The 24,115-nt window shown below is 41.7% G+C and overlaps 1 long non-coding RNA gene across 1 annotated transcript; it reads right to left on the bottom strand.

Annotated features, from left to right (window-relative positions):
- Positions 1 to 9,436: 9,436 nt before the first annotated feature.
- Positions 9,437 to 16,682, bottom strand: LOC124619818. Its single transcript, XR_006980137.1, has 2 exons — positions 16,640 to 16,682; positions 9,437 to 9,788 (listed from the first exon to the last, which is right to left on the bottom strand). It is a non-coding gene; the product is annotated as an uncharacterized LOC124619818 (long non-coding RNA).
- Between the last annotated feature and the right edge of the window lie 7,433 nt (positions 16,683 to 24,115).

Raw genomic sequence — 24,115 nt, 5'->3', positions numbered from 1 at the left:
AAATGCCTTTCCAAAAGTTATTTAGTAGTTAACAGGACCCAAGCAAACCCCTTTTTATTACGTTATTCTTAGTAAGAATAAGCTTTTGACGCTGCTCCTGTTGGCTGCTGTTCATTGCTGTAAACCACATGGAGAAAGGGAGTCATCTAAAGAAGTGAGTGCAAAACTTAGTGGCAAAACAGAGACACTGACACACCACAACATGTCATGTACTCCAGGCCAGTAAATTCCGTTGCACAAGTCATATTCTGTATCACCTGTAAATTCTTGTTCAAACACGCACTCAGATAGCTTATCCAAATGTTAGTTTTAAGTTTTTCATGTAACGATCGGTTGACGGTTTCAGTGACAGTGAAACTGACACTCATACAACACGCACACAATGTTGTGCAGGTCATATTCAGTTTACTGATAGCTCAGGTAGCTTATCGAGTTCAATTTCACAGACGAACATAGGCAATAGTGGCAGTAGCTATATTACGTATTTGTTGCATATAAGTTACTTTAGCCGCTGATGCTGCGAATTTGGTTCCATATACTCTACTCTACATCAGCAGCCCAAGAACGAAGAGAGACATAATCCCAAACGTGACGAGAGAGAAGAACCAAGTGCTGAGTGATGTTCTTTTCCAATTGACCGTAGTACAGCTATGACACTAGCAGAAAATATTAAACGCGAGTACTGAATTGAAGTCCGCGAGTGGCCCTGTATATACCGGCCGCAAGTAACACTATTAACGCAGTGAAACAGGTGGCGCACTTGCTTTGTGAATGCAGTATTGCGACCATACTATGCCCTCGGCCATCTAGGGCAGTTTCCTCTGGTGAGCATGCAGCTTCCATAAACCTGCATACGGATACCACCCTAACCCTCCCGAAACAGACGGAAACGCCCCAAAAGTTTCCAGGGGAGAGGGATCGAGGGCACAAAGTGAAGAAATGGTCCCTTCGGATGCCAGCTACTGTAGTGGAACACTTCGTAGACGATGACTGTATAAGCATGGCAGTACCCCTTGTCATGAAGCAGCGTATGTGAGGCAATGGTTTGTTGACAATAATATTCTTGAAATGCTCTGGCCTGTCCGGAATTTCCACCTTTATGATTGAACTAGACCATCGACTTTAGACTCCAGCGTCCAACTTCACCACCTTCTCTGGCTTCAGCTCTTGAAGTATGGGCTGAGACTCCTACATATACATTTAGACGCCTTATGGACAGTGTACTCAACACAGCTGTAGCTACGTAAAGGTGAAGAGTGGTCGCACCCCATATTAAGGTCCACTAACGGGTGTCCAGATGTTTTTTATCTAATAGCGTATTTTACTTACAGAGATGTAACTCGTTTCCCAACTTTTTGAAACACAATAAGATGTAATTCTAAATGATAGTTTAGAATCTCCAGACTATAGGACGTACAAGTACAAATACATCCATTCCTTACTTCGTTATCCACGGAAGTAAACCAAATTAAAAAATTGTTAGTAGAAACCTTTTCGAAATGGTTGCACTATCATTATAGGAAATATTTAGAATGTGAATAACCTTCCCCCGTGTGGGGTTGCTAGTCCCCCATCGGGCGCCTCCCCGGGTGGGGGATTGGGGAATGCTCTCCAGATATGGGGGGTACCGGGGAAATAAAATACCCGGTGTGGACCAAAACTAGCACGGGTAGGGAAGACTCGTTAAGCCATGGTGAAGGCAAATCCATAGGGGTAGAGTACCCCAAAATCAAGACTCCTGGTCCTCCAGGTTGGGGGTTGTGCAGAGGGCTACCAACCCACTCATGTAAAACAATGGCCGGTCAGGACACTCAAGGTATGCCTCGGAAACAGGACAGAATTTACTGGAACAGAAATTGGCAAAGTTACAAGGATTTCTCTTTTGGCTCGTGGAATGTCAGAAGTCTGTACCGCCCAGGAAGCGCACAAATACTCATAAACGAACTAGGAAAATACAAGGTACAACTGGTAGCGCTCCAAGAAATAAGATGGCAGGGAACGGGATCAATGAAAATAGGAGACGGGACAATAATGTATGGAGACTGCGGTCAGCGCCATGAATTTGGAACGGGCTTTTACATTCATAAAACAGCAATTGACACAATAAAGGAATTCAAATCAATTAATAACCGAATATCACACATTACAGTTCAGGCTCAGTGGTTTGATATTACATTTATAAATGTTCATGCACCCACAGAAGATAAGGAAGATGACGTGAAAGAAGAATTTTATAGTCAACTGGAACAGACATATAATTCAATAAGTAGACATAACGTAACAATAGTGTTAGGAGACTTTAATGCCAAAGTAGGAAAAGAAGAAATCTACAAACCAACCATTGGGAATTACAGCTTACATGATGAAAGTTCAGAGAATGGTGTGCGACTCATAAACTTTGCAATGGCAAATGGTCTCACATTAAGCAGCACAAAATTCCAACACAAACGCATTCATTTAGGGACATGGATATCACCAGATGGAAAAGTAGTGAACCAGATTGACCATGTCGCCATCCAAAGACGATTTCAAAACAGTATTAAAGACGTTAGAACTTTTAGGGGCGCAGATTGTGAGACAGATCATATGTTAATCATAGCTCAAATGAAAATAAAGCTAAAAAATAAACAAAGTACAAATAGGCTTGAAATTAAAAGGTACGATGTAGAAAATCTGGCAGAAGAAAAAATAAAAGTAAACTTTAGGAAAGAAATGGAAATTAACCTATCGGAATCTATACTGACACATAGTGACCAGCAAGACGTGGAAAGTAGATGAAGACACCTCAGAAACAGTATTCAAGATGTAGCTTCCAAAACTATAAGTAAAAGAAAACGAACTAACAAAATCTGGTTTAATATAAAGTGCCAAGAAAGAGTACTGGAGAGGCAAAATGCGAGGAAGGCATGGTTACAAGACATGGACAATATTACACTAAAGGAGAGATACTACAAAATCCGCAAGGAAACACAACGAACTCTAAGACAAGAGAAGAGAAAACACTACAACAACATGGTAGGAGAAGCGGAGGATGATTTCAAGCATCACAGAGCAAGGCAGATGTACCAGAATATAAAAAAGTCCTTGGGAAAATTCACTAAAAGGGAACAGTTTATAAAGGACCATAATGGGAAAATACTTACAAACAAGAATGACATACAAGAAACATGGAAGACATACTTTACACAGCTGCTCAACTGCAATGATCCACAATATTACTTTACATTTGAAGAACCAGATACAGTTGATACACAAGTCACCACACCATCAGTAAATGAAATAAGACAAACAATAAAGAAATTAAAGAACAACAAGGCCTGTGGGGAAGACCAGGTATATGCTGAGCTTTTAAAAAATGGAGGACCAGAATTGGAAATAGAACTACATTCCTTAATTGAAACAATTTGGGAGACAGAAAACATACCGGCCGATTGGAAAACTGCAATTATATGCCCCATCTTTAAGAAGAATGATCCCCTTGTCTGTGATAACTACAGAGGAATTGCCCTACTCGATGTCACGAATAAAATTTTGTCGATGTGTATACTACACAGACTGATTCTCATAACCGAAGAACTGATTGGGGACTACCAATGTGGTTTCCGCACTAACAGATCCACTTTGGATCACTTATTCACATTGAGACAAATAAATGAGAAGGCATGGGAATTTAATGTAGATATCCATATACTATTTATAGACTTCAAGAAGGCCTATGATAGCATACACCGACAGACACTCTTAAACACCATGAAAGAATTTGAAATACCATTAAAATTAATCAAATTAGTTAAAATATGTTTGGAAGAAACCATATGCAAAGTTAAGACACCTGCAGGAGAGACTGAAAATTTTAAGGTGTACACTGGACTGAGACAAGGGGATGCCATCTCACCTATTCTATTTAATATTATCTTAGAGAAGATTGATAGAGAATTCACCAAAACTAATCCACAAGGTATCCAACTGCAGGGACAGAACATTACTAGACTTGCTTATGCAGATGATGTAGCCTTAATAAGCACTTCAAAAGCTGAATTAATCAGGATGATGCAAAATTATTACAAAATAGCTGAGAAAGCTGGACTTCATGTGAATGAAGAAAAGACAGAATATCTAGTCATAAGTAAATAACTCCAAAAGAATACACCACTGACCGTAAATGGTCTCACTTTCAAGGCAGTTGACCACTTCAAGTACTTAGGGAGTCATTTTAGCAGAGACAATAGAGCAGAAATAGAAATAGACGCCCGTCTAGCAGCAGCTAATAGAACTTTTTACAGCTGTATCAAAATTTTAAGGATGAGATCACTTAGTACTGAATTCAAAATCCGTTTTTATCAGTCAACTATTGTACCAGTAGCATTATATGGATGTGAAGCTACTACATTCAGGAAAAAAGATGAAGAAAAACTGTTGATATTTGAAAGAAAAATACTAAGAAAAATATTTGGACCAATCTTCGATGAAAATGTCATGGAGTGGAGGATAAGGAAAAATGAAGAACTACGGGAGCTGTACAAACATAGTACCATTGTGGAAATGTTAAAGAAGAGAAGACTGAACTGGGCTGGTCATGTAGTAAAGATGCCGGAGAACAGACTACCCAAAATAGCATCCACTAAGAGATTAGAAGGAAAGAGAAGAAGAGGAAGACCTCGAATTAGGTGGATGGAGAATATCCGGGAAGATGCAGCTAGGATGGGCATCAACTCTGATTGGACAACAATTTCCCTGGATAGAAATAATTGGAAGAGGCTCGTAGAGCAAGTGTATGGTCGATAAGGCCGTAGCCACGTGTAAAGTAAAGTAAAAGTGAATAACCTTCCTGGTTCCGCACAGGGATCAACGTTCAACCAGCATGTGCTCTAAATACTGAAATGTTATATTATGCGAAACTTATGTCCTGTAGACCATTCTATCCCTATACAAGTCTCTTAAGGCCTGATCAGTCTCGTCATGATCAGCCATCTCACATTTAGTGTAGAACGAACACGTCTTCCAGAAAATCTGCAGGCATTACGTTTTTAAGTTACATGCATCTATATTCAAAAATGGTTCAAATGGCTCTAAGCACTATGGGACTTAAAATCTCAGGTCATCAGTCCCCTAGAACTTAGAATTATTTAAACCTAACGAACCGAGGCAGGATTCGAAACCGCGACCGTGGCGGTCTCGCGGTTCCGGACGCAAGCACCTAGAACCGCTCGGCCACTTCGGCCGGCGCATCTACATTCCTCCTGCGTATTATCTGATGTCATCTACCCATCTTTCCGCAGATATCATCGCGGTATATTGTTATCACTTGTAATCCTTCAATGAACGTCCTCAGTCCACCATCTATTTGCCTAATTACACACACTTCCATTTCATTCTCTCCCCGCAGCCATCTCGTTGATCCATCTGATTAAATTCCTGTCTTTCCTTGTAACTCACAACATGTTACTTCAACTGCTTAGTGAGAATGCCGCAACTTTGTATTGTTTTCACGTTATAAGTCTACTTCTGAATGTCATAAATGCAATCTAGTGACACATGATTGTAAACTTATCTATTCAAGCAGAAGTTTTCTTTCGAAAATTTGTGTACTTTGTGACAGACCACCCCAACTTTACCGTTATTTTCATAATCTTCACTTTTCAGCATTATGGGTTTCGCCTGTACCAACTTCGTGAGTCAGACTTTCTTATATTCTTGTGCCCTCAAGGACCTGTTTTAGCATGTAGTCTGTATTTCAAACTTGCGGTGCTGTTCGCTGCTGTGATATTCTTTTCACCTGGTCTTTTCCTTTAACTCTATATTCCGATATTACATCGTTTATTAGTCGATGATTTATAGTTTTTTCCCCCTAATTGCTTTTTTTTAACTTTATCTAATTTTGTACATTGTTTCTCTTAGAAATCGCATTTCACATCGTTGAATTTGATGTCTCCGTAGCTTGGTAAGTGTCCAAGTCTCACTGCCGTGGAGGAGTTGAGGAATTCTTATACTTTTACATGATTTAATTCAAGTTTCTTTTCTTGCTTTATTTCTTAATATTCTGCTCATGGTGGGTGCCGGTGGCCAGCACATTTCCAATCTGCCGCTTGTTCTGGTGTCGGAGGAATGTGCGTTCCACGCCGTCTACCGGCAGCTGGTGATATGTGCAGGCCGCATATGGGAACGACACGCGCACGCGGGATGGGGGATGAATGACTCTGCCGGCCATTGTGGCCGAGCTGTTCTAGGCGCTTCGGTCTAGAACCGCGCGATCGCTAAGGCCGCAGGTTCGAATCCTGCCTCGGGCATGGGTGTATGTGATGTCCTTAGGTTAGATAGGTTTAAGTAGTTCTAAGTGTAGGGAACTGATGACCTCAGATGTTAAGTTCCATAGTGCTCAGAGCCATCTGAACCATCTGAGTGAATCTGGTGGTGCTCTGCAGGTGTATTGTGGACAGGTGACAGGGGTTTTGCTGCACGTAATTATGTAACTTCGTTTTGAAGATGTGAAATGAATCGTAATGTGTCAGTAACCAATGCAAATAACGAGAGTGGCCAGTATGTAGAAATAGGAATCTTTTGGTTATATAATTTTGACTGGATGATTTATTGTATTCTGAGCTAGATCTAGACGTTGTACTGTTTGACGGTGGTATCTGAAGGAATGAGGGCCATGTAGTACGTTTTGCAGCTGCAAATTTCAATGTACTTGAATTCTTTTCCGAATAACGGATGTTGACTGCTGCCGTGAGGAGCTTTGTGTACCCATAGTGCCGGCAGAGGGATGAATTAGAGACTTCGTGTGCGTTGCAAACTATTATTCGGGTGTTTTTGGTTTCCTTTCCGTAACATATCTTAAGCTACATCAGTGATTTGTGCATAGTTCTTATTTCGCATAACATGTGGTGACTGGACAGTTATTATGCCTCCCACAATTTGCCGAATTTGACCATGTTGTTACTTATATGGGCAGTTGTGTTGTATTAATGGTGAGTGGGCGCAGTGGTTATTTAACCAACTTTTTTTTTCTTTAAGAAAAACCTCCCTGGGATAGACTTGAGTAGAGGTGGTCTATATTGTACTGTATTTGTGAGGTATCGTGTCAAATGGAGTTTGGCTCATAAGTTCCTAGTGGTTTAAATCTTAACACATACGTGACACAGCTGATGCGCATAACGACAGGTCGCCTCCTTTGAGATTTAATTGAAATAACACATGTATACAGAGTGTCCACATAAAACCAGTACGCCTAACAAACCGGTTAATCACCTGTGCAGTGGCAACACTGTTCCGGAAGATGGCTACACTGCATTTTACGAGAAAAATTGAGTTCAGTTGCGCTTTAAGCTTCAGTATTTGTGAGAAACTCGTATTTTTCATGTGTTAATGAAATGGAGCAAATTGATTTAGAAAAGCGAACTGTGTTTGTGGACTGTTACGTAAAGATAGGCTCCATCAAGGCTTGTGGTGAAATGTTTCAGCCGAAGTATCCAGGGAGGAAACTCCCACGACCAGCGTTATTTAGCATCTGCACAAGAAATGGAAGGCTGTGCGATCTGTTCAGAATGTGCAGAGGAATATGCGACCGACAGTGAGAAGGCCAGAAACTATGGACAGAATTTGCTCAGACATTACGAGATGTACTCGCAAGTCGGTAAGGAAGTTGTCGCTGCAGGTTGTTGTATCCCTTGCATCGTGTCATCGAGTACTAAAAGATATGAAAGCAGAAGCCTTTCGTGCGAGTATGGTGCAAGAGTTGAAATTTGAATATCAGGAATAAAGAGTTCATTATTTTAAGTGGCTGTCAATTGCGAACAGTTTCTTGGACCCCTTGCTTCACTACATGTGAGATGGAGCCTGGTTTCATCTGCCACGTTATTTTAACTCCCAGTACTGCAGGTGCAGGTAGCAGGACAAACCACATATTCTGCTTGAAGAACCTCTCCACTCAGAGAAAATAGGTGTTTGGTGTGCATTGTCCGGCATGCATATTAGGCCCCTCATTTTTCAATGACACGTTAAACTGTGCCAGATATGTATAGATCTATGATTCTTGCTATGCACAATTAACATATGCAAGAAAGCTGTATGCAGTATTCCAACAAGATGGAGCGCAGCTCACACATCCAAACTAAGTATGAACCACATCACGGTGTTCCCTAAAGACAGACTTGTCAGTAGAGGCGTCTGACCACCAACGTCCCCGGACTTAACATCGCCTGATTTTCATGTATTTGGCACCTTACAATGCAAAATGTGTGTTGACAATCCTCGCACAGTAGACAATCTTAAACGGAAGATTTAAAGAGAAATTAACATCGTGCCTACAGATTTACGACGTGTTGTTGGTAACGCCACCACACGAAGTCAGCGATGCCTTTATGCCCATGGCCATCACTTCCAGAAACTCTTATAAACAGGTGAGTCCGCGTTTTTTTGAGCTTACAATTATATATTCTTATTAAGGTAGTTCATTGTTAATTGAATCTTTGGCGTGAGGGGTACCAGTTTTATGTGGGAACGATATATTACCACTGGAGGTATTAATTGATTTGGGAGATTACCATCTAAATGTTAACCTACCTGGCCTTTGTTAGAGATGGGCTACTGATCGAAATAGAATAAGGAAATTGTATGCTATCGAGGGTCTAATCAATGCTTCAGGTTTATGTAGAGGCTACAGTAGAGATGTCGGAGCATGTCTGGAATATTGGACATTATTTCATGCCAAGATATTGAACTTTTAAGGATTTTAATAAATGAATTTTACAAGATTTTTACGGAATTGTGGATTACTGTGCTGAATATCAAAACTATTACATGGTAACTCATGATTAAATGAACTTGCGTCTTGATACTTGTTTCCTGATTGGCAGTTAGTTTAGACAGTGCAGACGGTAAACCTTTTGGGTGTTGTTTAGTAGTTAAATAACGGCGTCGTGATGTTTGCAGGGCTAAATTAAATTAGGCAAGATTGTTTAGGAATATAAATATGTAATGAGTGGTATATTACCTCTGCCACAATGCCATTTCTCCCATGTAAGATTTACAAGTCCCCTCACACGCGCGCACACACACACACACACACACACACACACACACACACACAAATTATACTCTCAGCAGCAGGGAGATTCTCTCTATTGACGTAATATTAATAACAAAAAATATTCACCAGGTACAGCCAGCCAAATTTGAAAGACCACGATCTGAGATTGTTAGCGACGAGACACTTGGTAAAACTGAACCAAAAATAATCTCAAATTCTAATTACTGCCGTACGAGAGGAATTTCCATCCGTTTCGAATGGATAGAAGTGTGAAATGAAGTTTAAGGATGAAAAAGGGGTAGATCAGTTCAATGGAGAATCTACTACTATCAGTGAAAGACGAAGCGTCGAGTCTCCATCTTGCGACTATTCCTAATTCCTCCCAAATTATCCAAGCAAAACATAATATGACCACAGTAAAAACACATTTATGTCATTTATTAACACGTTGATATTCAACATCAACATTATAAACATTTTAGAATATGGAATAACAGTAGTTGAATTGATTTCTCTGTCTTTACGTCTGACTCTTCTGCGAACGGCTGTGTGCTGATGATGTCGATATGGACTTCGCAGCACGGCTTACGTGCAGAACGCCTCCTCCTAGGGTGTTCCCAAGTGTTCCTCCTAGACTGCCAACGGTGTCTCCCAGATCTACGTCCACCACGGCCGATCTTCGCGTCGTGGTGCTCTGGGCGTCCGCTGGGCCAGCCATCACCAGTATGGCAGTGACAACCAGCGCTGCCATAACCAAACTCTGTAAGAAAACAATTACCTGCGAATAACTTCTTTCAGTTACCTACTTGTACTTAACATGCTTTCTTATGCTGGAACCCCAACAACAGTTGTGACTGCTGTAAATTCGACGTATGTGATAACAGCTTACGTTAGCAGGTAGTACTACAAGGGTTAATATTCATTCATTCCTGTTCTTTCAGCTCCGTCATGGATGGTAGCCTTTGGGGAAATGGATCAACTCAAGCTATACGTTTATCTACTTAGACTGACATTATTATAGTATACAAACATATACTTCAAACCGATAAAAGATTATGTGAAGCAGGTGGAGCAAGGTGTCCCACCTAACGCTGCCACCTCATATTTCTCAAATAACCCGAATTTGAGAAGTGCAATTGATCAGGAATTCACCTATGTCCGGGTCTCATACGAAGGCTAAGAATTCACAATCCCTGCAAGTGAACAAACATCACGTTCAACACAAAGTTACGTTTATTCCCTTTTTTTTTAATGGCACATGTATTATTTCTATCAAAAGGAAAGCTAAAGGTACATCTAGTGCTGGCACACTTGCTTACATTATATCTTGCGGAACACTTGAAATAATGGAAACGATGCGGCAGTTACTGCCGTAATGGCGTAATGGCTTAATGTGGGTTGGCTGCATCATGCGAAAGTCTGCGGTAGGCAACTGTTTCTGTTATCATTATGGTAGAAACTGTGGTGCCGTTGCCATCCTTTAAAGTCTACGTATTTCAGAAGGTATGAAGTTTAGAACAGTGAAAACCAGTCTGCCGTCACTAATTTTACCTGTAGTTTTCATTTCTGTACAAAAAACCTACATGTTCCACTTAAATTATTTTATATTCCGTTATAAGTGCGTGTGCATGCACGATAGGTTAATATAAAAACTGAAGAACTGACAGTAGCTGAACGAAGTTGAGGCAGCCATTTGCCACCTTAGTTGGATTCCAGCCAGTTGACTGCTGCAAGTGTTGCGTCTGCAAAGTCTCTCCAGGTACGCATGAATTTTCTTTTTGCTTCGCTCCCGAGGGTTGGATGGTTGCGTATATTTTAAGTATCTTCTCACAATCATGGAATGAGATCCACTAATTTGTCTACTACTCTCTTACATTATAGCTTTCTGGTGCGACTTGGCTATTCTTTACACAGATTTCTCTAGATTTTAGTTGGGTGAGTCATACATTTTTCAGTCTTACATAAATTGGTAAATCTCTCGATTTTTTGAGTTTCGGCCACGCATTTGTCGTCGGAGATTTGGTTGTACAATATTTGCAAGTACTGTCAGCCATGGTATTCGAGTCAATTTATGAGTTCCTGACATGATCTACATTTCGTCAAATGGTTCAAATGGCTCTGAGCACTACGGGACTTAACATCTGTGGTCATCAGTCCCCTAGAACTTAGAACTACTTAAACCTAACGAACCTAAGGACATCACACACATTCATACCCGAGGCAGGATTCGAACCTGCGACCATAGCGGTCACGCAGTTCCAGACTGTAGCGCCTAGAACCACACGGCCTCATCGGCCGGCTACATTTCATCACTTAGATGGATATCGATGTTGATGACATGGATCCTTCTACTCCAAATAGGAGAACATTATTCGGCAACATGATTCAAACTTTCTTTTACTGTCGTTCGTAAGATGTTTGTTTTAGAGCCGCTTCTAGCACTAGTCAGTTTTTGTAATATATTTCTTGATTTTAGCATTCATCGTTGAAGCTGATGTCTTCTCTCAGAAAACAGGTTAAATGTAGTTCACCACGCTTATTATCCTGAGCAAGCCTCTTCAATCCGCATAATCACTGAATCCTACATCCAACAGAATCTGCGTGCTGTATTCATCTCTAGGCCTCCCTCCATAAATTTTACCCTCCACGCTGCCCTCCAGTACTAAATTAGTGATCCCTTTATGTCCCAGAATTTGTTCTATCAATCGATATCTTCTTTTAGTCAAGTCATGTCAGAAATTTATTTTCTCTCCAACCCTATATCTTACCTTCCCATTGGTTACACGATCTACGCATCTGATCTTCAGTATTCTTCTGTAGCGTCTCATTTCAGAAGCTTCAGTTCTCTTCTTGTCTGACCTGTTTATCGTCCATGTTTCACTTCCATAGAAGGCTACACTCCAGACAAGTATTTTCAGAAGAGAATTACTGACACATAAATCTGTAATCTATGTTCACAAAATTTTCTTCATCATTAATGGTTTTCTTCCCATTTTATATTGTCTCTACTTCGATCATCATCAGCTATTTTGCTGCCCAAATAGCAAAATTCATCTACTACTTCGACGGCCTCATTTCCTAATCCAGTTTTCTCAGCTTACTCTGACTAGTAGTAATTGGTAAAAAATAAATGATGCCTGTGCAATAGTAATACTAGTTGACATAGTAACTGCAGCTCGTAATTCGCACTGACAGAGATGCAGGCGTGACAAATACTTTGCTAAATTTTGAACGAGGAAGTATCTGGATTTGTTTCTTCATTGGAAAAAGACACGCACTTTGCAAATGCTAACTGATGCCATAGCATACCTGGACGCCTCTAAGTAAAAAAGTGGTGCCTTGGTAACACTTGTGTGAACAACCGCAAGGTGGTTAAAAACAACAGATATAACAATATAGACATTTACCAGCTGAATAACTGTATATGTTAATGGTTAAATTATATCCTCTAGGTAAGTAACTAATAATTAACTAAAATTACAGTAAGTCACTATCATACACTATGAACTAAATGAGATGAATCTCCATACAGCTGACTTTGTGTAGTTGAGTGTTTCAAGATATACAGCTATGACTTAGAGTAGTTGCTCCAGCGAGTGTCTGTCAAGCGTTGAACTGATCACTGTTACCTACCTCCAGTTTACGTCCTCCATTTTCACACGTTGTAAAGTTCTGGTACGTATCATCGAGCTTCTGTACCCTTGATAACCAAGCTCGTTATCTCTGAGGTGCGTGATCTTAACAGCTTTCAATTCAATTTCACTTATACGACTTTGGAACTAATTTAGCGGATCAAGTAACGAGGGACGTACAGTTTAACGTCTAGAATAATGATGCTACTACTCATTTATACACACATAAAAAAATGTTTTGCGTCACCCCGGTTCTCAGAACTCCTGAAGACACACGTTTACTGTGGATACTGTATTGCAGACACAGTCCCTTTGACTATTCAGAGATGCCACTAAGCGCCCCCCCCCCCCCCCAAAGATAAAAACAACCATGCATGAGCAGCGCCTATTACACGCAGGGTGTCCGACAGCCGATTAGTTCCAGTCATTCCACCAGCAAGGAGGTACACGGCTCGTGTTATCTGTAGTTGAACCATGTCTAGAAGGACAATACTGCGGTTCGATCGCGTCCGAATTGTTACTTTATGCCAGGGAGGGCTCTTAACAAAGGAAGTGTCCTGGTGTCTCGGAGTGAACCAAAGCGATGTTGTTGGGACATGGAGGAGATACAGAGAGGTAGGAACTGTCGATGGCACGTCTTGTTCAGGCTGCCCGAGGGCTACTACTGCCGTGGATGACTGCTACCTAAGGATTATGGCTCGGATGAATCCTGACAGCAACACCACCATGTTGAATATTGCTTTTCGTGCAGCCACAGAACGTCGTGTTACGACTCAGTCTGTGCGCAATAGACTGCATGATGCACAACTTCACTCCTGACTTCCATGGCGAGGTCCATCTTCGCAACCACGACACCATGCAGCCCAGTACAAATGGGCCCAACAACATTGCGTATGGACCGCTGAGGATTGCCATCACTTTCTCTTCACCCATGAGTGTCCCATATAAGAGTACCTTCAACCAGACACTCGTCGGAGAAGTGTTTGGAGGTAACCAGGTCAGGCTAAACCACTAAGACGCACTGTCCATCTAGTGCTACAAGGTGGAGGCTCCCTGCTGTTTTGGGGTGGCATTATGGGGGGCCGATATATGCCGCTGATGGTCATGGAAGGGTCAGTAACGGCTGTACGATACGTGAATGCCATCCTCCGACCGATAGTGCAACCATATCGGCAGCATATTAGCGAGACATTCGTCTTCAGGGACGACATTTCGCGCACCATCATGAACATCTTGTGAATTACTTCCTTCAGGATAACAACATCGCTCGACTAGGCTAGCCAGCATGTCCTCCAGACATGGACCCTATCGATCATGCCTGGGATAGATTGAAAAGGGCTGTTTATGGACGACGTGACCCACCAACCACTCAGAGATCTATGCCAAATCGCCTTTGAGGGGTGGGACAATCTGGACCAACAGTGCCTTTATGCACTTGTGGATAGTACGCCACGACGAGTACAGGCATGCATCAATGCAAGAAGACGTGCTACTGGGCATTAGACATACTGGTGTGTACAGCAATCTGGACCACCACTTCTGAAGGTCTCGCTGTATGGCGGTACAACGTGCAATGTGTGGTTTTCACGAGCAATAAAAAGGGAGGAATTGATGATTATGTTGCTCTCTATTCCAATTTTCTGTACTGGTTACGGAAGTCACGGAACCGAGGTGACGCAAAACTTTTTATTGATGTGTGTATTTACGTAGGTTGTATAACGGAGCTAAGATAGCAGTAACGAATCCTACGTCCTTATGCCCAAGTCGATTGGTTAAGAAACATTGTTAGGTACATTAATATTGTGATTAGAGTACACATTGCGTGCATGAATTTTGACCTCTCGAAAATATGACTTCATTGGATTATAACTACGCTATCTGTTAAAATGTTGTAATTTATCTGGTAAAGGAAAAAATTAACTTGCCTGACTCTATACAAGAAACAATTAATCGCTTTTACAGTGACAGCGGATAGGGTTATAGTTCACATGGATATCATTTCCTGTGTCGATGTAAAAGTTAGCCGCGCGGGATTAGCCGAGCGGTCTAGGGTGCTGCAGTCGTGGACTGTGGATTTCACACACATTTGAAATTTTTTTTTGTGAAATTTAAATGTGCTTGTGTGAATATAGCGGGAGGTCACTCGTATTTCCCTACTGAATCCAATTATTTAGCTGTTGCTTTAGAATTTAATTCGTTCATCGATCGTCGACGTAGTTATCTGTAGTAGGCAGTGCAATTTCGATCAAACGAATAATCACTGCAGTGTGTTCTGGAATTCCTCATGTGACGATGCAGTTTTGGACACTAAGTTAATTGTGAACAGACCGCTTTTATGTACATAATTAAAGTAGTGTATCGAAAAATATGGGTTCTAGTCCTCTAAAAATTGCTCAACCTTCCTGAACTTTGGTGCACTGGGCTAATAGAGTTAGCCTTGCAAAGGAGCTACAGTCTGCGTTCAAAGATAATGGATATTCTCCACATCAGATTACCACAGGTTCAAGGAAGAAGGAACGTGAACACCTACACGAACAAGAGGAGAGGCAGTGGTTCAAGTCAAGGGTATTCCTTCTGTACGTCGGAAATCTTTCGTCGAGATTAGGCGCAATCTAAAGAAAACGTTACGTCAAAAAGTAATCTTCCGCCCATATGCAAAGACTTCTACTCTCCACGGCTTGGCAAAGGACGATCTGGTATTGTGAAGGGCTGGAATCTACGGAATACCTTGCCAGTGTGGCAAAGCCTACGTAGGTCAGACAACACTCATAATGTGATAAAGACGCCTTGAACACGATCGACACACTCTCCTTTGCAGCCCAATGACTTAAGCCATAGCTATGCATCGTATCTCCACAGACCATTTCGTGGATTACCCTGTCACAAAAATGCACTCCGCTATTAAAGAATCACAGGAAATACATTTAGCGGAACATCCTGTTAATCGTGATGCCGCGTTCAACCGGATAAGGCGTGGAACCCAGCAATTTCTTTAATTTGTGCAGGAAGAAAACATTTCGTGACGGATGACACGTCTAGTGACATTTAATTTTATTAATTTGGCATTTGATTTTTATCTCCGCCAGTGTTCATTCCGACAGAGAGCGCGCTTGTAGTGTCACCATTACGCATGCGAGTGCGGACAGCAGATTCAACATTCTATGAGGGCTATAAACTCGACTGACGTCTCTCATGCAGCGATAGCCTTTGCGAGTGCGTCTCCGCGCCAATTTTTGGTATACAGTTAGCGATGAGAATTAGCAATCTCTAGTGCAAAACACTCAACCGAAATGTCTTTGAAGACAGGTCCTCCGAATTAGCAATCCTGTATCTGAAGTTTCAATCACATTAGAGCATACACACTACTAACTGAGTCAAACTTAATACGAAGGCGTTTAGGAAAAGTTAACATTGCGATTAACAAAAGTTGACTTCGTTATTAATGTGACATCTTTGGAATATTACTGTCTCATTATTTCAAAAATCTGCTGATAAGATATAGAGAGAAAAAGAATGTGAGGTGCATGACATTCAAACGAAACAAATTAGAATAACAGAGAAAACGACAAACTCTCCAGCACACTGCCGCTCTAACAATGATATTTTAAAATAGGTACCGAGCGACGTAATACAGGGGTTAACGCGGTGGTCCCGCAGTCAGGAGGAAAACCAGATACATACAGATCTTCCAATTTAGGTTTGCTGCAGTTTCCCCAACTTGCTTGCGGGAAATGTTAGAATGGTTCCTCTGAAAGGCAACCACCGATCTCCTTCGCCGTCCGTATCCTTCCCGAGCTTCTGCTCCGTCTCTAATGACCTGACCTCGACGTTAAACCCTAACCTCTGCTACTTCCGTTTTGTACAACAGAAGAAACCTTTTTATGGAACCGTGAAATATTATATACTTAAAACTTCGCAAAGACAAATGTTACATCAATAAATTCTAACTGACAATGGCATAGAAGTGAGGTTCTCTTACCGTTGCATTCAACTTTTGACTAACCATTGCTTCGACTTCTGTTGCACTGTGTACGCTGCTGCGAAGTGTAGGTTTATATACAGTGGATTATCTCCTTGCGTGTCGGTAAGTCACCACTAGAGTCGTGGCCGCAGCGGGTGGGTAAGTTGATAGTGATTCCAGAGGGAAGGTCATTCTTCGATAATCTTTGCTAATTACATCCGCTAAACGTCAACAAATGTGACTTTGTCAGATATCACTGGGCGGCTCATATTTCCTGCGCAACTCTTTTGAATATCTGAAAGAGCTCTGTAAATTAAGTAATCGTAACATGGAAGTAGACCTGTGCATTGTTTCCATGCAGGTGAATTCTTTTTGAGAGAAATTGAAGCATAGCATGTAGGTATACCAGGTTTCACAGTGACAGATTTTTCGATGCTGTCGTAGTCAGTATGAAAGATAATGTTAATGATTCACACTAGACGAATAAGAGAGAATATTGAAAGAAAGAACTCTTAGAAGCAATGAGATTCTGGTGCAAAATTTTATTAGAAAAGTCATTGGGTTTCAGCAATTCAAGCATTTATTTAAGATTGTCCAGCGGTCTTCTCGGGAATTGCTCAAAATATTATTTTTCTCCGTCGATCTTAGGCGAATCACATGATAAGAATTATGTATGCTGAGCAATAAAAATCCTGAAACAACGAGTTTAAATACTGTTGAGATTCGTCTGGATTTCATAATCAGCACTTTGCTTTAGCCCCTACATTCTCCAGTTTTTAGACAACCCCTCGGTTACATATAAAATCTCCGGACCTATAAATTTCTTTGTTTGCACATTCATTCAGTCTTACACCTTTTGATGCTTCTTGTGACAGAAAAGAAAGAACGTGAATCAGAACATTTGTTTCAGTGACACTGTATAAATCATCATAATATTTTCGAATGCTTCTGACATGTGTTGCAAGGTGTGTTTCTTTCCTCGCTTTTGATGCTATTTTACATGTAGGATTAGTTTAGCTCTAAGTGTACAGTCCACAAACTCTGCATACACTTTTTCCTCTGTCTTTCATATTTCTTTCAAATGTTCAAATGTGTTTGAATTCCTAAGAGACCAAATTGCTGAGGTCATCGGTCCGTAGACTTACACACAACTTAAACTAACTTAACGCTAAGGGCAACACCCACACCCATGTCCGAGAGAGGATTCGAACCTCCGGCGGGAGGGGCCACGCGATTAGTGATATGGCGCCTCATACCTCTTTGAACAGCTCCGTAATAACATATGCATGCATCTAATCCAGTTCATTAATGAAACATTTTGAGCTAACAGTAATAAAACTACCCCATAATATAAACATATTCCATCCAGACCGTAGGCATCTACGTATTGACAATTTGCATTTATTCACAATATTGCGGTGAATACACAAGACGCTAGTCAATATGACCATAATCTTTCCCATCCCCGTAGTACTGTGTAATCTCTGCCACCAAAATCGTCCACTATTTGAAGAAATCGTGGGCTAATTGAAAATATTAATAGTGTGGGTTCCATTTAATTATCATTCTTAATCAGTTCATTTTACGGCGTAGTCACTTAAGTATCTTGTGTTGAATTTACCAGGGTGGATTAAGTTTTGTCTTAATCCCTACATATATTTGGAGAACGTTGTAGTGAAATTCGGCTGAAGGATTCTAGCTATCTAGATAATGTGAAGACGTCTGAAACTGTTTCAGATAGGAGCCTAAAATTGATAAATTATTAAGTGTTAAAAGATAACAGCGACAACTAGCCAATATTAGTGAACAATGTCTTTTCCTCTACAGTCATTATCAACGCGGCCACCTGCTGCGACCTCACCTATTGCAATGACGTCATGAAACGTGAGGCGACAGGGTATGGTATATATATCCTATTTCTTGGCCATGTGTCCACTGTTACAGAAAATAGAACAATGGTTTGTGAAAAATGCGAGGCAGGTTAATATGATTTCGCCTGTATATTTATACTTCAGTGGTTCCAAATTTCTAATAGCAATTCTTGTAGCTGAGAAATCCTTTAAACCGTAAAACAACTTACAAATTAGTAAGGTGCCTCATATTTTGCCAGCGGCCTTGCCGCAGTGATAACACCGGTTCCCGTCATATCACCGAAGTTACGCGCTGTCGGTCTGGGCTAACACTTGAATGGGTGACCATCCGGTCTGCCGAGCGCTGTTAGCAAGCGGGCTGCACTCAGCCCTTGTGAGGCAAACTAAGTAGCTACTTGATTGAGAAGTAGGGGCTCCGGTCTCGTAAAAGGACGTAGGGCCGGGAGAGCGGTGTGCTGACCACATGCCCCTCCATATCCGCATCAAGTGACGCTTTTGTGCTGATGATGACACGGCGGCCGGTCGGTACTGTTGTGCCTTCATAACCTGTTCGGGCTGGGTTTAGTTTCTTTTACCTCATATTTTATAAGCTCTTTCTTAGAATGCAAGGACTACACTAAACTACGAGGGGCACCTCTACTCGTAATTTATTTGATATGGAAGTCAGTATATCTCTATCCACATCTTATTTCTTCTCCGATTTTTGTGTGACCGTGTTTACAAATTGCAGAGCGTGGAAAGCTTACCATTCCATAATGGTGTTAATATGCACTGGCGGAAAAGAATCGCAACACCAAGAGGGAGTTGTGCGATATAAACAGACGTTGGTAAGCGCCTCTACACATCTGATACATAATGTCTATTCAAACTTCGCGCGAGTCTCATAAGAGTGGCGCTAGTGGCGCCACTATATGAATGCAAATCAGATTTGCTGTAAATACTCGATCGTGATCTTATGATAGCTCTGAGATGCGGCGTGGTGAGATTGTGTTAGACAGGAATGCCTTTAAAATGACAAAGGCGACATTTTCAATACTTTACTGAGTTTGTACGAGATTGTGTTATAGGGCTACGAAAATAGTGATGTTCCTTCTGCCATATTGCAGATATATTTGGCAGGAATGTAGCCACTGTACTTGATGGCTGATAGTTGTGGTCACGAGAATATACTGTCGCAAGAAGACCGGGCTCCGTACGGCCACGTATCACTACCGAAAGGGAAGACCATCGTGTTCGGCATATGGCTCTGGTGCATCGTACTGCATCTGCAGCAGCAATTTGAGCAGCAGCTGGCGCCACAGTGATAAAAAGAACTGTTACAAATCGGTTACCTCACGGACTGCACCGAGCTAGACACCCCATGGAATGAATACCACTGATCTCAAATCATCGCCTTTTGAAACTTGTGTGGTGTCAAGTGCAATCTCACTGGCGAGCAAAGTGGGAGTTTGTTGTGTTTTTTGATGAAAGCTGGTTCTGCCTCAGTGACAGTAATGGCCGTGTCTTCATTATAAGAAGGCCTGAAACCTACCTGTCTGCGTGCTAGAGACACTAGAGTGACTACAGACCTCCAATTATGGTCTGGGTCGCGATTTCGTATGACAACAGGACCAATCTGGTGGTTCACTCTGTCACCCTAACTGCAAATTTGTATGTCTGGTTGTTCGGCATTGTGCTGTCATTCATCAACAGAACTCCAGAGGTTGTGTTCCATTAATATAACGCTCACCCACATACCGCTCTTGAAACCCAAGTGTGCTGTCCTGAGTTGTCTTGGCCTGCTAGATCACCACGTCTGTATTCAAGGGAGCGCGTATTGGGCATCATCGGACGTCAACTGTGGCGTCATTCACAATCAGCATTAACCGTCCCTCTATTGACCGTCCAAGTGAAACATGCATGGAAGTTCACCCCAGAAACTGACATCTGACACCTGTACAACACAACGCATGCACGTTTTCGTACTTCATCTCTTCAGTCGAGCACATATAAGATATCATCAGATTACATCTCCGGCGACACCCACAATCAGCATTAACCGTGCCTGTATTGATTTCCCAAGTGCAATAGGTTTGGAACTCAACCCCACAAACTGACATAGGACACTTGTACAACACAATGCATAGACTTTTTCATGCTTGCATTCAACATTATTGGTGTTACATCGGTTGTTAATCTATCAACATTTCATATTTACATTGGCTTTTCTTACATTTACATTAACCTTTGATCTTGGAATTTTAATCACTTAAATATGTTGCTTACACAAATGTATTCCCAATATTTCATTACTCTACAGTAATTACTTTTTGACTTGCGGTTTTTTTTTGACAATGTATTTCAGGATCAAAGAATTACATGTCAAAAGATGACACAAACTCACCAGACACGATCACTGGTCTCTGAAATGTTGTAGATGGTGTATAACCGGTTGCTGGTGGTCAAGTGATCGTCCAACGTGTGGTGCGAACGAGCCAAATGATGTATGGAATCAGTGCTGTGAACTGGATGGGGTTGGAGATGTGACAGGCGGGAAGATATTCCCATGACCACGACGTGTATTACGTTGCACGATTTGTTGATGTAACAACGCGTACTGTCCATAATGTCTAGAAAATGTGTTGTACCACACGCCGCCCTGTTACGCCCTGGTCCTAAATAGATGTTAACCAGAATTCACTGGGTACGGACGTAACCCCGTGTCAATCAGAATCGGCTCCAAATCCGTCAAGAAATTCTGCTATCAGCAGATGCGCGTCTACCACAACCTGAATCAGAGCGAACACTGTAAACGGAACTGCATGCAATGGACATTACTAGAGTCTTGTACCTAGCAAGAGGCCATTGCGCACAGCGCCACTCGAAGTGTGTGGCTGGCGAATGCATTTACCAGCAGCAATTCACGCGTCTAAGTTCGCACCTTCACATCCTCTCGTTACGATTACCTCTGCAGTAGTCTAAATTGATTGACATATTAACTCTCCGGGTGAACAGAATGATATTTACCTCTTCTCTGTTGAATAAAATGATGCACCGTCCAGAGCCGCGGTAAAGATAGCATTATAATACGATCATAAATCATGTAGCCACATTTTCCGAAATTTGCAGGCTGCAGTGTATCCAGGTATCATTTTCAGGATGAAGCGATTTAGAAACGAAAGAAACTGCTTGCCTTTCCAGAAGATATATTTCAAAAGCTTTTAAACATATGTATACGGTTGTCTGATACAAACGCAATAATCCATCCAGAATCACTGACGGGAAGAGGCAGACAGTTTAAGACAAAAAACTTGATATCGGCTAAAGGAAACATTAGTTCGGGCATGTTTACATTGCATCTCTTCCCGCACAATGTTTCGATAGTTATTAAATGACATCTAACTTATCGCTAAGTCAAAATAAGATCTGTCACAAGCTGCATGTTTTCGGTGGGACAAAGAAATCGGGAAATTGCATACAGCTGACTGGAGGCGTGTACCGTGCTCGCTTTTTTCCCCGTTTTCAAATTGTACAAGCCATTGAGAGGATCGGCGACGCAACAAAGTATTTCACCTGAATTCTCTGGAGGGTATAATTGCGGCAGAATGTTGTTTTGTGACGGATGCAACTTACACCCATACAATCTGGTCCAGTATTAACACACCGCATCGAGATCGTATGAAGACGGAACAAAGAGTACTTTCTATCGCAGCACGCCACCGTTCTCTTCACTACTCAGGTATTGTAATGCTGTAAGACATTTCTCTTCTTCTGTATTCTTAAAGATTCCTTTGTATTATTCCACTTGTACTCGTGTCGAAACTGGATGATACTATCCGTTCCTTTTACGTATTTTAAGCGCGATAAACTGTTGAACATAGACGACCTCTCATAGCTGTCCTCACCGCTTACATGAAATGTATTTGCAGTTGTGGATATGAAAAACCATTGCTGTATAAAGGAATGACAAAGATGAAAATCTCTGCTGGACAGGGTCTCGAAACCGCATATCCTTTTTTGCGCGAGCGGTTCTCTTAATAGCTTTGGCTATCCGTGTACAACTCACGGCTAGACCAAAACTTCTGTATGTCGGCGCTCCTGCATCACAACCTGTAATCTCACAGATATTGTGATCCAGGCACGACGACATACTAAAGTTAGAGTCTGGCCGTGAGTCGTGAATGGATTGTCAAGCCTTTAGCGACTGCTTGTGTAACACGGGAAATCTGGGTTGAAGTTCCGGTCTGCCACAAATTTTCACTGTCGTCATTCTCTTATACAGCTGACGTTTGTTCCTATTCCCGTCTGCGAGTACATTTCATGTATTTCACCACGGCTGTAGTCACCGCAGTGTCTGATCCGAATGAACATTGCATCTTCATTTGAAACTTCCGGGCTGAGAGGCCGTGGTCGATGTATAAAATTTCCACCTAACGTTTCGTCTCCATCTGCGGGAGACATCTTCTGAGGTCGTCTGGCGACTCCGTTTTCAGATAATGCTAGGAGCTGAGAATACCGGCGACTCAATATGGTGTTTCACTTGCAGTCTCTGGCGAGTTTACTTCAAGCAGGATGTTGTTTTGTGACGGATGCAACTTACTTCCATACAATCTGCTCCAGTATTAACACACTGCACCGAGATCTCCTCAGAAGATGTATCCCGCAGATGGAGACGAAACGTTAGGTGGAAATTTTATACATCGACCACGGCCTCTCAGCCCGGAAGTTTCAACTGAAGACAACACCGGCTGTGAAAGCCTACGTTGTATGATTTAACATTGCACCGTTCTTCCTAACAGCACAGGCATTGCAAGATTGTATTCATCCGCCTATATCAGGCAGAGAATTTCAATTAAAATGCCGTTCCTTGTGTGGGATTTACATAATATGTGTACGAGTACAGGTTGTGACCTAGGATCGACGACTTACGGGAGTTTAGGTCTGGCCGTGAGTCGTGCACGGATATCCAAAGCGGCTAAGGTGAATGTATTTCATATTTTCCATAATGTCTGTAGTCGTTGCAGAGTTTGTTCCTTAAGACATACATGCATGTCCGAAGGAACATTGCATCGTCTTTGCGAACAATACAGGCGGTGCAATGTCTTCGTTACCACTTAGTCTCTCTCCTACCCTCCCCCTCAACCGAATAACTATTGGCACAGGATCCGGTGAAGTTTTTGAAATTCACCACACTTTCATCTGAACACTGTACTTCTACTAAACCTGTATGGCACCACATACATCCATACTTCGCAAATCGAGGTGAAAAGATGGCTGAGGGTATTGGCATCGTATGACTTGTTAGGTTTTCCTCTAGTTCAAGTAGCAATATGGATCATGGGGAGAGTCACTGATTAAACACCTCTCTGGCCTCTGTAATTAGTGTATTATTGTCTTTGCGGATAATTGCCACGGAACAAAACTGTGAAGATTCGTGTTGCCCCCATGAGTCCCATCTGGTATGGGCTCTACAAGCCTGAGCAATATTCTAATACTCCAACGTTCAAGTATCTCATTTTGATTCTGACTGAATTTTCTCAGTATCCTACCAACGCACCGGATCCTGCCAAGTGCTCTACCTACAATTTTGTTTAACGTATGTAAAAATTGTTTCACTCCAGTATTTTTGGGAGGTGAGTCGTTG

Source organism: Schistocerca americana, chromosome 6 (assembly GCF_021461395.2).
Source record: "Schistocerca americana isolate TAMUIC-IGC-003095 chromosome 6, iqSchAmer2.1, whole genome shotgun sequence".
In the NCBI taxonomy this organism is placed as follows: domain Eukaryota; kingdom Metazoa; phylum Arthropoda; class Insecta; order Orthoptera; family Acrididae; genus Schistocerca; species Schistocerca americana.
The sequence above is the reverse complement of the archived record's forward strand: the minus strand, read 5'-3'. Positions and strand labels throughout refer to the sequence as shown.